Here is a 14,678-nt window from a genome sequence, read left to right as displayed (position 1 = left end):
AGACTCACAGAGATCCGTCTGCCTCTGCCTCCCGAGTGCTGGGATTAAAGGCGTGCGCCACCACCACCTGAAATGCTGATTTTAAGAGAGTTGATGGTTTGTATGTATGAGAGCCTTGAAAAAAAAATTTGCCCAGGATTCTGACAGCTAGGGGCAGTCTTGCGCCCAACCTTACCAAGTTGGCCTCCCTCCTTTACCCCGGTATAGTCTTTGTCCCGTATCTGTAACTGTGAGGTTGGAAGCCCTAGCTGAAGAGAAGGGCGATTCGTCAGCGGGTCAGTGGGCGGGTGAGCCTTTACTGAGCACAGGCTTTGTGTGGGGCGGGAAGGATCTCACCCTGTTTCCCCCCACCCCCAGCCCACAGGTTGGGGGCGGGGCTGAGGCAGGCAGGTGGGGTCACGTCCAAGAGAAGCACAGAAAGGGTCGCAGAGGGTGCTGCCTAGGTGGCTGTAGTTTTGAATGGGGAGTTGAAAGAGGGGACTCTTTCAAGACTAAGGTTCTGATTGGCCTTCTTACTGTTTTGAGGCGGTGCGTACTAGCTGAGGCCTAATCGATTCTCCTCACCGAGGAGGAGGAGGAGGAGGAGGAGGGATCTCAGCGAAGATGCAGCCCACTTGCGAGCTCATACCTGCTCAGTGACTGAGGCAGAGCTACATTTAAATGTGTGGTCTCCAGGTTCAAAGCTTTTCCACTCTAACTCAAATCTGGGACAGTCTCCCTGGGCATAACTAATCATTCAGTTTTAAGACAAGACCCGACTGCAGTTCTCTCGAGGTTTTTTCCTTGTCAGCTTTGAATGGGCAACTCGTCCATCAACAGATGAGATGTTCTTGGAGGGTAAGTCATGAGCATTGCCGAGCTAGACCCTCCAAAGCCGTGGACAAATTCCTGGCCTTAAAAAGTCATAGATAAAGGGGTCATTTACGGGAGAGATACACCACAGTTCTGGTTCCAGGTCCTGCGACACTGAGTGCCACTCTCCGGAAGGAACATCCAAGATCAAGTGAGAAAACAGGCTTCCCAGACACTTGCTCTGCGAATTGCTCCTTAGCGCGCTGGTCGGATGGTGGCCAACCTGAGCATCTTTCGGGGCTACTGGGTCCTTGTCCCAGGTCCTCGCGCGCTGGGAGGGGTTCGGGGGCGCGCACGCAGGCCGTCGGGGACGCGCCGGCCGCCCGGGGGCGCGCACGGACTAGTCTCTGCCCTAATGCGGCGGCTGGCAGCGAGAGGCGCTGCAGGGGACGCGGGGGAAGTGGCGGCGACGGCAGCGGACATCTGGGACTGCGCCCAGGGCTGGAGCCGGAGCTCCTGGAGGTAAGGTGAGCGCGGGCACCCGGTAGGGTAGCAGAACAGGGTCGTGGAAGCCCATGGAGCGGCACCCCCTCGATCCCGCCCTCCTCTCTGCATCTGCATCCCCCGACCTGCCCCATCCCCCTCCATCTACATCCCTATGCCTTTTTCCCTCTGCACAGCCACCTGCCCTGAATCCATCGGATTCTGGCGATATCTCCCACCTCAGCTCTCATCCCTCTCTATCCCAACATCTTTTCAGACTCAATTGGTAACCTCCTATATTCCATCCTTCTTCCTCCCTCTCCCCCGTTCCTCTCTGCCTCAGCCTCATCTTTTGAGTCCTGCCCTCCCCCGTGCTTCTTCTCTCCACACCTTTTCAGTTCCCCATACCATCTATGTTTTCCTGCCCCACCCGTGGTCCCTCTGCTTGCTCTTCTTCATCCTTTTCTGTCTCCTGACTCAGTCGCCTTGTGTCTTGCTGGTTTCCATTAGCTCCTTCCAGTTTATCCTCCGTGACTCCCCCTCTGCATACCCTGTCCAGATCCTTTCTCAGCGGCTGCCTTGTTTCCTCACGCTACACTCCCTCTGGAGCAGCTCTCTTCCTCTCCTTGGCTCCTAGCTGGCCTACGACCCATCACCTTCTCCACCTGCCCTTCCCGGTGGTGTAGACCTGTGCTGATGAGGCTTGTACTCAGCCTACCCACTCATGTATCTTCCCACTCTGCCACAGAGGCCTAGAGCTCTGCTGGCCAGGTGCTCACTGCCGTGGGTGCAATACCCTTAAAGCCCTTTGCTGCCTGTTTGAACCTGTTCATAGCTTGCAGAGAGAGAGAGAGAGAGAGAGAGAGAGAGAGAGAGAGAGAGAGAGAGAGATATTTGGGTTAGCAGGCCTCTGTGTGGTCCTCTCCTCTCCTGAAACTGTTCAGGTTTGTTTCCTAGATGGGCTCGGGAGGGCAGGAGGCTGGGGGAAGAGGCAGGTCCAGGGGAATGGACCGCAGATTCCTGAGAATTGGAGCCCTGGGCTACAAAGGTCTGGCAGAGGAGCCTGAGTGGAGGGCCTGAGAACTGGGGGTCTTAGCAAGGATTCTCCCTCAACTTCCAAGTCAGCACTCTGGCACCAGGAGTAGTCATGAGTGTGGCCCATGGCTGGGCCGGGAGTGGGCAGAGTGCTGAATCACCGAGATTCTGGTCTCTACAACAGCCCATCTCACTCCCTGAGCCAGGGTCTGCTTTTGGGTCCTTCCTTGGCTTCTGTCAGGGTCTCTGTGTGTGTGGTGTTGGACAAAGATGCCTCTTCTAAGTCTAGAGGAGGGGATGACAATATTCCTCTCCTTGCCTTTCTCTTTTCCTGTTAGGAGGCCCTGGTGAGTCTCCTCTAACCTTGGAACTGAGGTGAGCCCTGCTGGGCCCAGATCCAATCTCCAGCAAGACAAGGGCAGGCCACAGCCTTTGAGACCTGGGTGGGCAGGAGTTGTGTGGTCTGTATAGGGCCAGAGCCTGGTAGGTTCAGATCCCAAAGCACTTAAGCCTACGTGGGAGCTGCCCTGGGGAAATGTGTGGAGCCAGGAAGACCCTGGCGATCAGAATCCTACCAGATGTGGCTGTGGAGTAGACAGAGGAAAGGGGGAAGAGCTCTGTCCTCCCTTTGGCCAAGGATGCTAGATCAGGGGGAATTGCATGGAGGAGGGGAGGCAAAGGAGAGAGAGACGAAGTTGCTTCCCATCTATTGCATTCCACCTTCTTTCCCGACGAAGCCGGCTCTTCAGAGAGAAAAAAAATTCTACCTTCAGTCTTTGGATTAGGCTGAAGGTGTGTGTGTGTGTGTGTGTGTGTGTGTGTGTGTGTGTGTGTGAGAGAGAGAGAGAGAGAGAGAGAGAGAGAGAATATGAATACCCCAGGAATTGTGTTTACTTTTGTAAAATAAGGGCCTGGCCTCCCACTCCCCCGTCTTAGAGCCTCCTCTGAAAGTCAGAGGCTTCACGCAGCTTGGCCCTGGTTAGAAAACTGAGGTACTGGACACCGCTGACTGATATGTGGGATATGGTAGTTCTCTATGGCCTTCAGACTATGCTCTGTCAGGGACATGCTGTTGGAAAACTGACTACCCCGGCTTTGTCGCCCTTCTCTGTCCCCTCCCAGCACCAGTGGGGGCAGGGCTGGAAGCTTCCCCTGGCATCAGGGCCTCCAGGCTGCCAGCTTTTCCTGCTATCGGAGAAGCATCACCTGCAGCTGTTGTCGGGAGCTGATTGGATCAAGGCTCTGACGTTGAAAGGCTTGATTGGGGCTCAGGTCAAACGGAGGGGGGGGTTCTGATAACAGCCTACATATTTCCTAGTTTTGTGCAACAAATCTCTCAGCCCTCGCTCCCTTGTTTGGCATCACAAAAGCTACAGAGAGTTAAATCCAGGCACACCAACGGCAGAGCCAGTTCCCCGGAGAGCTGGGGTAGGACCTGCCGATTGGGCTTTGCTGACTGGCTCAGGTGGAATCGCATGCAGGAGTGACTCCCTGTGGACTGGAGCAGGCTTGGCTTACAACGGGCCAATCCTCTCAGTGGCACGTTGAGGAGGTGGCTGAGATCCGGAGGTTCACTTTTGGCTTTCAGGTGGGGCAGATCGCAGGAGGGTCCTGCTTTTGCCGTGACTTGGGGACAGGATGCCCCTGATCATCTGTCACAATCCGCTCCCACGTCTGGAGACATAATTCTCTCCCTGGCTGGTGTGGAGGTCAGAGATCTCTGAGATCACCCAGCCGTTGGCAGTATGAGCATCTTTCTCTCTCTCTGACTTTAAGAGAATATTTAGAAAGTCATAAGGGAAGGGGCAGAATCTCCTGTCATTACTGTGTTTGGCTGGAGGGAGGCCGTGGCAGGCGAAGCAGAGAAACTTGAGTCAGACTGGGTGCACAGAGGCTCTTGTCACAAACGTTCACTAAGCCCTGTGATGTGCTGCCACTGAGACCAGAGAGGAAAAGCGAGGCCAGGGCCGGGTGCTTCAGTGCCCTGGTATAATGGAGGAGGGAGACAGGTCATCAGATAAATCCCACAGAGGAGCCTGAGTGAGTTTGTGCAGATGAGGACGCTGAACCTCAGGATCCCCAGTTCCGGGTGCCAGTCCTTCTTGCCCACAGCCATCTGGAATGGTAGCTCAGAGCTGATCTTGACATTTACTGCCTAGGAAAGGGTGGGGGCGGAGGTGAGATTCAAGGTGCTATCCGATCCCCAGATTAAGCAGCAAGATGGTGGTTGTTCTGAGTGAAGCTACTTCAGTTTGAGGGGGAAACGCCTCTAAGGATTCTGGGACAAGATGGAGGCTAGTTAGCTTTCCCAAGCCCATCTCCCACGAACATGTATTTTACGGCCAAAGTATGATCCATGGTTCATAAGTGCTTGGAATATCAGAGGAGAGGAGAACTCCTCAGGGGGTCCCCAGTCTGACAAAGGAGTAGTCTGGGTATTGCACACGGTCAGAAAACAGTGAGTTGATGCATGAGGTGGAGTGGGAGGGTCTTAGGGGCATAAGGAGGCCGGAATCAGGCACCAGGCATCATGGCTGTCCATAGGGAGGAGAGGTGATGAGCAGGGAGATCCTTCAAAGTTATGTACCTGAGCAGGTTGTCACCATCCTCCATAGATGCTCTGGTAAAAGATCCAGAGTAGAGACCCCACTTTCCGTGGGTAGCCCCCCGGGCTCCCACACATCCAATGCCGTTCGTTTCGGTAGTGTGCCCTGAACCTTGGAACCCTGCCAGGATCTGTGCAAGGTGTTGGGTGATCAGTTGGAAAGGAGTGAAATTCACCCAAATCTTTTCCTAAGAAATGCCATGACAGAGGTTGGAGAGTTCCTGGTATTGTAGCAGCATGACTGGGGGTGGGGGTCCCAGTAGACAGAACCTGCGGTGATGGCAGCACTCTTTGGCTGGACCCCTGTCTTGGCTAAAAGAGTTGGATGGCAAACCTTTGAGCAGTGACTCAGTGGCCAGCGAAGGCCGGGATTTTACCACAGGGTAGAGGTTGAATGCTTATGATTGGCTTCTGTGACATCAGGGAATCCTGGAAGCCATTGGCTGCCCTGAAAGCTTAAGTAGGCATTTCCACAGTGATGCTGATCGGGGCATCGCCTGAGAACTCTGGAGCGCTCCCCTTCCCTTAGGTCTCGGGGCCAGCAGCATAGTAGCAGAGTCTTCAGAGTTGAATGCTCACTGTGTGCTGGGCACCCCACTGTGTGCTTTATCTGCACCCTCTCACCTGGTCCTCATGAGAATTTGCCCAAACAGGTGGTTTTCAGGATTCCGTTTTGCAGATAACAGCAGACTCCCCCAGAGTTTGTTGCTGGTTGAAGATTACAGAACAGGTTAGTTTGCAGAACTAGAATTTTGATCTATGTGGTTTACACTAAAAGCCTATCTCTATCTCTCTTTTACATACGAGACTGAGCTTCAAAGCCCTGGCAGAGCAATAAAGACAAAGGAGGGGTACCAGAGTGACTCAGAGTGCACTTTGTGTACCTCCTTTATCCTCAGAGACAGAAACTGGGGGGCACAGGAAACACCCGTGAGCAGCACTGTGTACAGTGATTAAGCTTTCTTTGCTGCTCAGAACCTAACCTAGACTGTTGATTCTCAGGAAGGTGTGATCTCTCAGTCAGGCTAAAGGGACATCAGGGGACTTAGGGAGGTCAGCCTTGAGGTCACACAGGCCAGCCATCCGATGGACACTTGGCAGCTTTAGGTTCTCTGTGAAAGGAGTGACCTGGCTCCCTATGCCTGCTCCCCAGGGACTTTCTGACACGCAGACCAGCATGGGTGTGGGGATGGGGGTGGGGCAGTGCCATAAAAGGCCTGTGCTGGTTCCAACACTGATAGAACTTAACTGTGTTTCTTTTCTCTGTAAAATTGGAAGATTCCTGCGAGTTCTCTTCTCTGGGGTTTATGTCATCGATTAATCTCTTGCTGTTCTTACTGTCTCAAAAGAAAAGAGCTGGAGGGCTGGGGACACTGTGGGGTCATCCCCTCTACTCCTGCAGCTCCGTCCTCGGAGAAGCAGCTGCCACATCGGCTGTCTGCCTCCCTTCCTTCACCTGCTCCTCTCCTTCCCTCCCTTTGGCCCAGGCGCCTCCCACCCCCACCCCACCCCTGCCATGGGCCTCCCTGGCGGCCCCCCTCTCTCTCATCATTATGATGCTAATTGTGTTGTTAATTTTTCTGAGATCCAGAAAGAAAGCCCCAATCTGTTCTAATGAATTTAATTAGAGAGGGGCTTGGAGGGCTTCAGAACCTCTTACAGGATCACCATAAACAAAGTTAGCGAGATAAAAAGCCCTAGATCAGCTGGGGGTGGGGGTGTTTCTCTGTCGCTCTTAGGATAAGTCCTGGGCACCTGGAGTTGGAGGAAGGCTGCAGGGGCTCTTGCCCTCCGTGTGGTCTCCATCTTGGCATTGTTTAACCTACCCCACCCCAGCACCATATCCTTAGTTTCCTGCCTCCTTCTGCCTTAAATGACATGTGAGCATTCTGAGCCGCAGTGCCTGACTATTCTGAGTCTCTTGCTGCTGATTCAGGGTTAACCATCTCCCTACAGCAACACGGAGGCTTCTCAGACCCTGTCTATGTCCCGTAGGTTCAGATCTAAGGGACAGTGGCTAATTTCAGACGATATGATTTATGGACTGTGGTATTGGCCTTTGTCACCTGAGAGGCAGTACCTGCTGTGGGTCTTAAGATAGGAACACCTGAAAATTCACTGATCAGAGCTGCTAGGAGAAAAGATACAAGAACCCCAAATACAGGAATCTCTCTTCCTCTTCCCCAGTCATATTGGGGCTTCCCCACCTTGCTTCTCTGAACACATAGCTAAGCCATCTTGGGGCAAGCCTCCTGGGATAGAAAAGTTCTGGCTTCATGTAAAACTAACTTTCCTGGATGCAGATCAGGCCAGCTGGGATGCTTGGTGCTAAGTTTGGTGCTCAGATCTTGTGACTTTCTGGGATGAGAGTGAGTGGCTGGCAGGCCAATTCTGAGGATTTCCCCAGTGGTGAGAATTCCTAATCACTGATGCTGGCTAGTTGACTCCAGCAGCAATTTTTTAAAAAAACAAGCATTTAATGAAAATTTCCAGTACTGAGTTCAGTGAGTTTTAGAATTCACCTCGTTTTGTTACTACAAGTTCTATATTAGTTGTGAATATGTTAGTGTATGTGTACGTATGTGCATGTGTGTGCACATGTGTGCATGTACTGCTTATGTTGATAAAATGACTCCAACTCTATTAGACTTCTAGTTTGATCTTTGTTTACTGTATAAACGTCACCAAAAATTCCTGGCAGTAATTTCTCTTCACGCAAAAGCAATTACCCTATACCTCACTGTGTGTAGATAGAGTGAGTACTCTGAGAATAGGATGTAAATAGGAGGAGGTTTAGAACTTTCGTTTTGACAGGGACCAGACCATTGAGCTGGCATCTGAAGCCAGCTTTTCCCTCGTTCTTGCAATGCCTTGACTTATGAGACCAGTCAGCTTTATGGAGGCACCGCTAACATTTAGGCTTTAGGTCATTATTATTAGGCTTTAGGTCACACCTGCTTGGCTTCTGCAGAGGCAGCAATGGAGTCGGTACTCTACCTCAGGCTGTCCATCTCCTCCCGTGAGGGAAATATCCGTGTGCGAGACATCGTTGAAGAACCCACTGTGTGAGGGTATCTTTCCATTTGCTGGTGACTTCTTTAGGAAAATGCCTCTGAAGACATCAGCAGTTTTCCAATCCTGGAGTAGGAAAGAACAGAAACAGATCTCTTTCCGGTCGTCATCACGGACGGAGTGGAACTGAAGCCTTTGAAACCTGAGGTGGGAATTCACTCAGGATTCTCTGGCTAAGTCCAGCTTGGCCTCCGCCTTGCTTTTATGTACTGTTTGTGGCATCTGAAGTCTTCTTTGTAACCCCTGTTATGTGCATAGCAATTTCATAGGCAGCTTGTTTTGGGAGAACGCATGCGTCATGAGTGTTAGAGATGTCTTAGTCCAAGGTCATCATTCTTCTGGTCAAGCAGTGGGGTCTTGGAACTGCGGGGTGACATCTATGTGGCCGTGCCACTTGTTGCTGGCAAAGCTAGTTCTTCTGCATTTGGGCCCGCCTGTAACCTTAAAAGCTGCATGCTAACCTCGTACTTATGCCAGATGATGCATAATTAAGCCCCTAAAGCACCATGTGAACTAGGTATGCCTTGGGGTGTCAGAGAAGGGAAGAAACTGGTGCAGATTGCAGCCCTTGGGGAGGTTTTGAAGAGTGGTGGGGCTGGCTTGTGTCTCTTGAGAGGCAGAGGTAGAGCAGTGGCCCTTCCAGGAACAAAAGCATAGCCGTGAAAGTAGGAGGAAGCAGTACTGTGGCCATCGTGGTGAACTGGGCTGCAGGGCAGTGGAAGATACAGTTAGGGCAGCACTGGCAAGAAACCTACCTTTCAGCCCGAGGCCTTGTGGGGAGCAGCTTTTGAAGCTTCTTAAATGACCTGGTCCTGCCTTGAAGACAGCAAGGGCGTGGCTTGAGGATGGGTAGGAAACACACACTTCTAGTGGTTTCTCAGGACAGCTAGAAAGTGTTGGGAGCGCTGCTGAAAGTTTCTGCTTCACTCAAAGGGAGCGTGTCGCTGTCCTCAGTGCTGACCTGAGGTTTTTATTATCTGCTCCCCGGTGAGGCCAGGCTGAAGGAAAGTCAGGGGTGCTTAGAATCATCCAAAGCACTCAGAAAGTGATTTTATGTAGAAGCCAGCTGGTCACAGCATCTAACTTCACAGCCCTTGTGAAGAAAGAGAAAGGACATGTCCCTTGAAGGACACCGTGAGTGCCAGGTGCATGCGCATACACGTGCTCTAAGAGCACCCAAAAGTGAGCCTGCAAGTTTCACTTTAGAGTCTTCGTGTGAGAGTCGCTGAGAAGATGTACCACCTTGCCTCAGTTTCCGCCAGAACGCCCGACATCCCTCCAGCAGATCCAGGCAAAACGGGAATTCCCTAAGGCCGTGCGCACATGCTTGGTGCACGCAACTGTCTGGCAGAACTTTCCGGCTTCCACTTCTGCTGGAAGTGCTCTGTGCCCGTAGCGTCCAGAATGGTGGCTGCTGGTGCTGAGTGGCTGCCAAGCACTTGAAAAGTGACTCGTGGGACTGAAGGTTTGACCAGACCTTTTCCTTTTGAGACAGGGTCTCACTATGTAGCCCACCCTGGTTTTGAAATCACAGTCCTCCTCCCCGTGTCTCTTAAATTCTGAAATGACACGTATGCTCAAGGTTTAAATTTTGGAGGGGGGTGAACTGATTGAAGGTGCTTGTCTCCACTCCTGATGTCCTGCGTTGAATCCCGGGATCCACAAGCCCTCTAACGGCTGCATGTGCGTTTTGCCACAGGCGCCACCCCAAATGTGTGTTTTAAAAACTAAAAGATTTGAATTTCGAATCGAGTCAAATGTAAGCAGGCACGTGTGGGTAGAGCCGCTGTTTCAGACGTTACAGCTTTCGGAATAGTCAGAATCCTTGGGTAAGGCCACCAATCCTTGCTTTTTGGTCCCATGTCCCTTGATCTCCTTGGCACAGGGCAAAGCAGGCATTTGATGCTGCTGGAGACTGCTTCATGCTGAAACCACAGCAGTGGGTGACCTCACGGGTCCTTTACAACTGTCTTACAGTGGGAGCAGACTTAGCATTGCCCTGCACTTCTCCTCACAAAACCCAGATGAGGGTACCTTAAACTCTGGCTTGATACGCAGGGCCCAATCCAAGGTCTTTCTGGACCTTTGGATGGGGAAATGCCGCAGTGTGTCTGGCCCTGGGATCCTGGTCCTGGGGAAAGTGAGCACAGATGAGGTGCACCTGTGTCACATTCCTGGCACCAGCTGGTTCTGGTGACAAGGTTCTGGTCTTCCTGTAACCCGGATTCTGACTCTAGATATCTTTATTCTCATCCTGGTCACATGCTATAGTGGGCGTGGCTTAGGGTGGTGGTGAGGGTGAGTGGGAAAGGTACTGTGGAGAAAAGTTAACAAACGCCAACCACTATCAAAGGAAACTTCCTCTGTGGTGGGTCAGACTGCCTGTCTTATCTGTGATCAGATATGGTTGACCTCCTGACCTCCTTGGGTCTCTAGCCTTGGCTTGCCACAGTCTGTGTGTCTTCTCTCAAACCAGAGTGCACGCCTTTTCTCGGAACACCTCATCACCCTCCTGTTTCTCTTACAGAAACCCAGTGTGCTGCGAGCCATCCTTAACAAATGCTTCCTTGTGAGTAACTCTTTGTTAGCCTGGAGTGAGGGGTTCAACCCCCGAGAGTGCACATGAATACAAACGGTATTTATCGAGCCTCTGCCGGGTGTAAGTCTCCATGCTCGGTACTGTGGACAAAAGAGAAGCTGAGCGTGGTCGCTCCCAGTCTCGTGGGAGCGCAAAGGCAGGCACGTGTGAGCAATGACACACACAGTGATGATGGAGAGAGACAAAGACAGAAGTGCTAGCTGGGATGTGGGATGGGGCTGGAGTGCAGGATGCAGGAGGAGGGTGGATGATGTATGTGCCTCTGTCTGGCCATCTCAGAGGATTCCCTCCTTCACGAGCTGGGCTGGTACCAGCCAGCTCCATGCCTGATGCGATAGTGCTGTCTTTATGGGTGATCAGGCAGTGTGGTGTCACTAAGGCTAAGCAAGGCGGTGCTATCCAGAGCTCACGTCTTCGTTCTGAGGGCACTGGAGGGAATCCTGCCAGGATGTTAGAAAACATCTTCTGGGCTTGGGGGGTGGTTTACAAGACATCAACACCGAGTCCTAACCCCCACCGTCAATCCCAGCTTCTGCAGGGTGGGCCATGTTCTGGTGTGCACAAAGCTCCCCACCCCCAGGCTAGTCTAATATGCAGCCTACTTTGCTGGTTGGTTGGTTTTCTCTTCCATCTGCCTCTCCCTTCCTTACCCCAGGACACTGTGAGTGGCTCGGAGGCAGGGTGTCCTGAAGCATATCGCTGATGCTTGGCTTACAGAAGTTCGCAGTCAACAGAGCACGGCTCAGCTGGTTACAGGATGCTTAAATGCTGTCACTTGGTGCCACAGCCCATGTGCATCGGTGGCTCTGGTCTTTGCTCCCGTGGCTGTTAGTCATGTGGGATCGCAGAGTCTGGTTACTTAGAGCAGGCTCATTCTGCTTGGGGAACAGCAGCTCACAGTGGGTGTTTCAGAGCCAAGAACTTAGTAAGCATCCTGTGTCTATCAGTGAGCGAGGATGATTCCAGTATAGGGTGGCCGAAAAGGCAATGACTAGAGTGCTGTCAATCAAGGCAAATGCGTAGAGCAAGCCATTTGACCCTCTCTGGCTTTCATTCTCTCAGATTAAGGTCGGGGCTATCAGTATCCACATCAGAGACCTATTAAATGTTCATGCCGTCTTACTGAGTGACAGCCCTTGAGTCAGACACTCGGTCTCCGTTAGAGTGAGGCCTTGCCCATCTGTGTCAGAGCTGGACCAGATCTGGGTCTTTCTCATTCGGAAGTACCCTAACCATAATTATCAGCTCCCAACAGCTGTGGGTTCTGGCCTTGCTAATGATCCCTTTTGTACAAGTGAGGTGAGGCCTGGGGACCCCAGAAAGTCCAGTCTGTGGAGAGTGTGAGAGTCTGAACATCGGCGTTGTCTGAGGCCTAGCTGTTGCCGCATCAAGCCACTGATCGGTCCTCAGCCCTTTCCAACCTCTGAGTCTGAGGCTGTGTGTCTTCCTCAGAGAGTCACTACCTGCCCCAGGGACCCCTCTGTGCTCGACGAACCGCTGAACCTGTCTGGTGTGTTCTGTTCCTCTCGTTTCATTTTCTATTCTGGTAGTAAAAGAAGGCGGGAATATGAAGGGGAGACAGTCCCTTGGGCTCCCTTGTCCACCCTACTTCCAAGTATGACATCTTCGGGCAGTTTCTCCATGTGTTGCTGGAGTCTCTCCCTGGTAGAGGTATCAGGTTACCCGTCTCCAGTACTGAGCAGAGGCCATAAGGTCTGCTCGCCTGTTGCTCACCCTCCTCTCTTCCGCTGCCGTGCCGATGTCTGTATCACAGAATACATCCTAGCAGAAGTTACCTTGGCCAGGCTGGTCAGTAAAAGGAGGCAGGAGGACCAGTTTGTATGGTCTGTTAGAGGGAGGAGCCACCTAGTCCAGATACCAACTCCTTTATACCTGGAACGGTGACCAAACTTGGGACCTTATTAGGTTAATACCATGCTGAGGCTAAGCTTAATCTCTCTAGCATTCTGGCTCAGGTGCAATTTGTTGTGTCAGCCTCAGAGTCAGGCTGCCTGGGCCTGCGCTGGTGCCCGAGTTGCTGGTGTGGCCTTTGGCAAGTGACTTCCATCTTTTCTAGTTTTGTCTACAAACCAGGGAGTTATGCTGCCTACCCTGCACGGATTACAGCCCAGAAGGCCACAAACCCCTGTGCACAGTGAAAGTGCACAGTGAAAGTCAGCTGTTGCCTCCACTTCCCCACACTGCTTCCCGAGAGCACCCAGATGGCTGTGGTCAGCAATGCAGCAATCAAAACGTCTTTGAGCCTTGGGTAGGTGTTCAGTTGTATGCCAGGCACTTTGAGAATTACAGAGGAGACAATAGGCAGTTTTCACTTAAACAACTTTGTACCCTAGCTGAGGAAGCTTTCCCGGCAGCCCTGGCTTATGGTGCAGATGGCTCACTACGCAAAATAATAAAATATAAATGCAAATGAGCTGCCCCTCCCCAAGAACTCCCTCTGCTTAGCAGCGACTGGGAACATTTTGATCGGCAGAGTCTGGAAAGACTCCGAGGGACACTTAGAGAGGAACCGTGAAAGGTGAAGTTCTGGCTCTGCTCCCAGTGAGGTGACAAAAATCAAGCCCGCATTTCTTTCTTGCTGGCCGCACTCACAGGGTCAGAGGCTAGAGAAGAAGACGGAATGACTTTTCTGATTTTAAACAGAGACCGAGAGGATAAGAAAAAAAATGATCTTAGAATGTCAATCAACAAAACTGAAGCGGAAGTGAGGTGCATGTTTCAGGAAGTGGGTTTGGGGTCCACTTCCCACAGCAAGCCATTCCCTATGATCTGCAGCTGTCCTTATTCCATGCCAGCTTGGTCCACCAAGCCATGGTGTAATTATTATTGTGAACCCGCAGCCCAGAGTGTTCATCTGTTGAGCATCCAGCCTGTGAGGCAAGGTGAGGCAAGCCCGGATCTTGGCCTGTGGATGTGTGTCTGTCTAGTGTGAAGTAGGACCTTGGTTCCTACGTGGGGGTGGAGAACAATCACCCAGTGACAGACCCCTTCCAGTGAATAAGACCCAGAACACCATGTGACCAGCACTGTACTCTCCTAGTGCTGGCAGGGTCCCAAGGCCTGGTCTCAGCAGCCACGGGACTTGGTAGCCAAGCCTAGGAAGAGCCCATTGTTTCCGTGCCTCCCTCCTGGCTGTGTGGCTACTGACTGGCTTGCTTGTTCATTGTTGCCTTGATGGAGGGAGCTATGAGCCATATATTCAGCCACAGCTGGGCGGTTGGCACTTGTTCAACTTTTACTATAGAATTTCCAATGGTACTTGTAGAAGGCTTCTCTCTCTCTCTCTCTCTCTCTCTCTCTCTCTCTCTCTCTCTCTCTCTTACTCTCTCTCTCTCTCTCTCTCTCTCTCTCTCTCTCTCTCTGTGTGTGTGTGTGTGTGTGTGTGTAGAAGAGGGAGAAATGCAAGCATTAAGCCTTCTGGAAAGATAGACTAGTCTCCAGTTGTGTGATTCTAGACTGAGAGAGAGAACTGGCCATGACAACTTGGTCTGAACACCATTATTAGGGATGGGTTGTGCTGAGGTCATGACCTTTTACCTCGCCGTTCCTGGATTGTGTTAAAGCAGAAGCAACAGTAATAGCAGTGAGACCGAAGAATGTCAGCTGAAGGCAGTTAGAGCTTCCTGCGTGCTAGGTCTATGTCATCGCACCCCACTCCACCTCTGACGTGCGGTCAGCACTGCTTGAGTGTCGCATAACTGAACTGCAGGGCTCTTGAGTGGTTTCCTCCTGTGTAATTCAGCAAGGAAACTCCCACAGGGCCTTGAATCAGATCTTCTCATCCAGTTTGGTGGAGATATCCTGAGGAGAGCCTTCCCAGGCAGGAGACCCACCATGACCATCCCTATATCCATCTCTTCCTGCTGAGTCTCAGTAGAAGGAAGATGCAGGTTTGACTATCCTTGCTGTGCTAGAGGGAGGCTGCCGGTAGCTTATGGAAATTACAAGTCCTGAGCTCAGGACACTTTGGGTTTAACTCCCTCATTTTACCTGGGAGGAAGTGAGCATGAGGAAGGGGCTTGCTCAGAATTGTGCAGTAACCTAAGAGCAAAGCCAGGAGCAACCACTGCC

At 51.9% G+C, this 14,678-nt stretch overlaps 1 protein-coding gene across 27 annotated transcripts in view; it reads left to right on the top strand.

Annotated features, from left to right (window-relative positions):
• The first annotated feature begins 1,155 nt into the window (after nt 1-1,155).
• Nfasc (neurofascin) overlaps nt 1,156-14,678 on the top strand; it is a 162,165-nt gene continuing 148,642 nt past the window's right edge. For 11 of the 27 annotated variants that reach the window (XR_012912043.1, XR_012912042.1, XM_075987929.1 and 8 more), the window contains exon 1: nt 1,188-1,314. The gene's annotated coding sequence lies outside the window, so the exon portion shown is untranslated. Of the gene's footprint in view, nt 1,320-14,678 lie in introns of all 27 variants that reach the window. The other 16 variants (XM_075987911.1, XM_075987910.1, XM_075987915.1 and 13 more) reach the window with 4 other exon arrangements.

The sequence above is a fragment of the Microtus pennsylvanicus genome, chromosome 10 (assembly GCF_037038515.1).
Source record: "Microtus pennsylvanicus isolate mMicPen1 chromosome 10, mMicPen1.hap1, whole genome shotgun sequence".
In the NCBI taxonomy this organism is placed as follows: Eukaryota; Metazoa; Chordata; class Mammalia; order Rodentia; family Cricetidae; genus Microtus; species Microtus pennsylvanicus.
The sequence above is the reverse complement of the archived record's forward strand: the minus strand, read 5'-3'. Positions and strand labels throughout refer to the sequence as shown.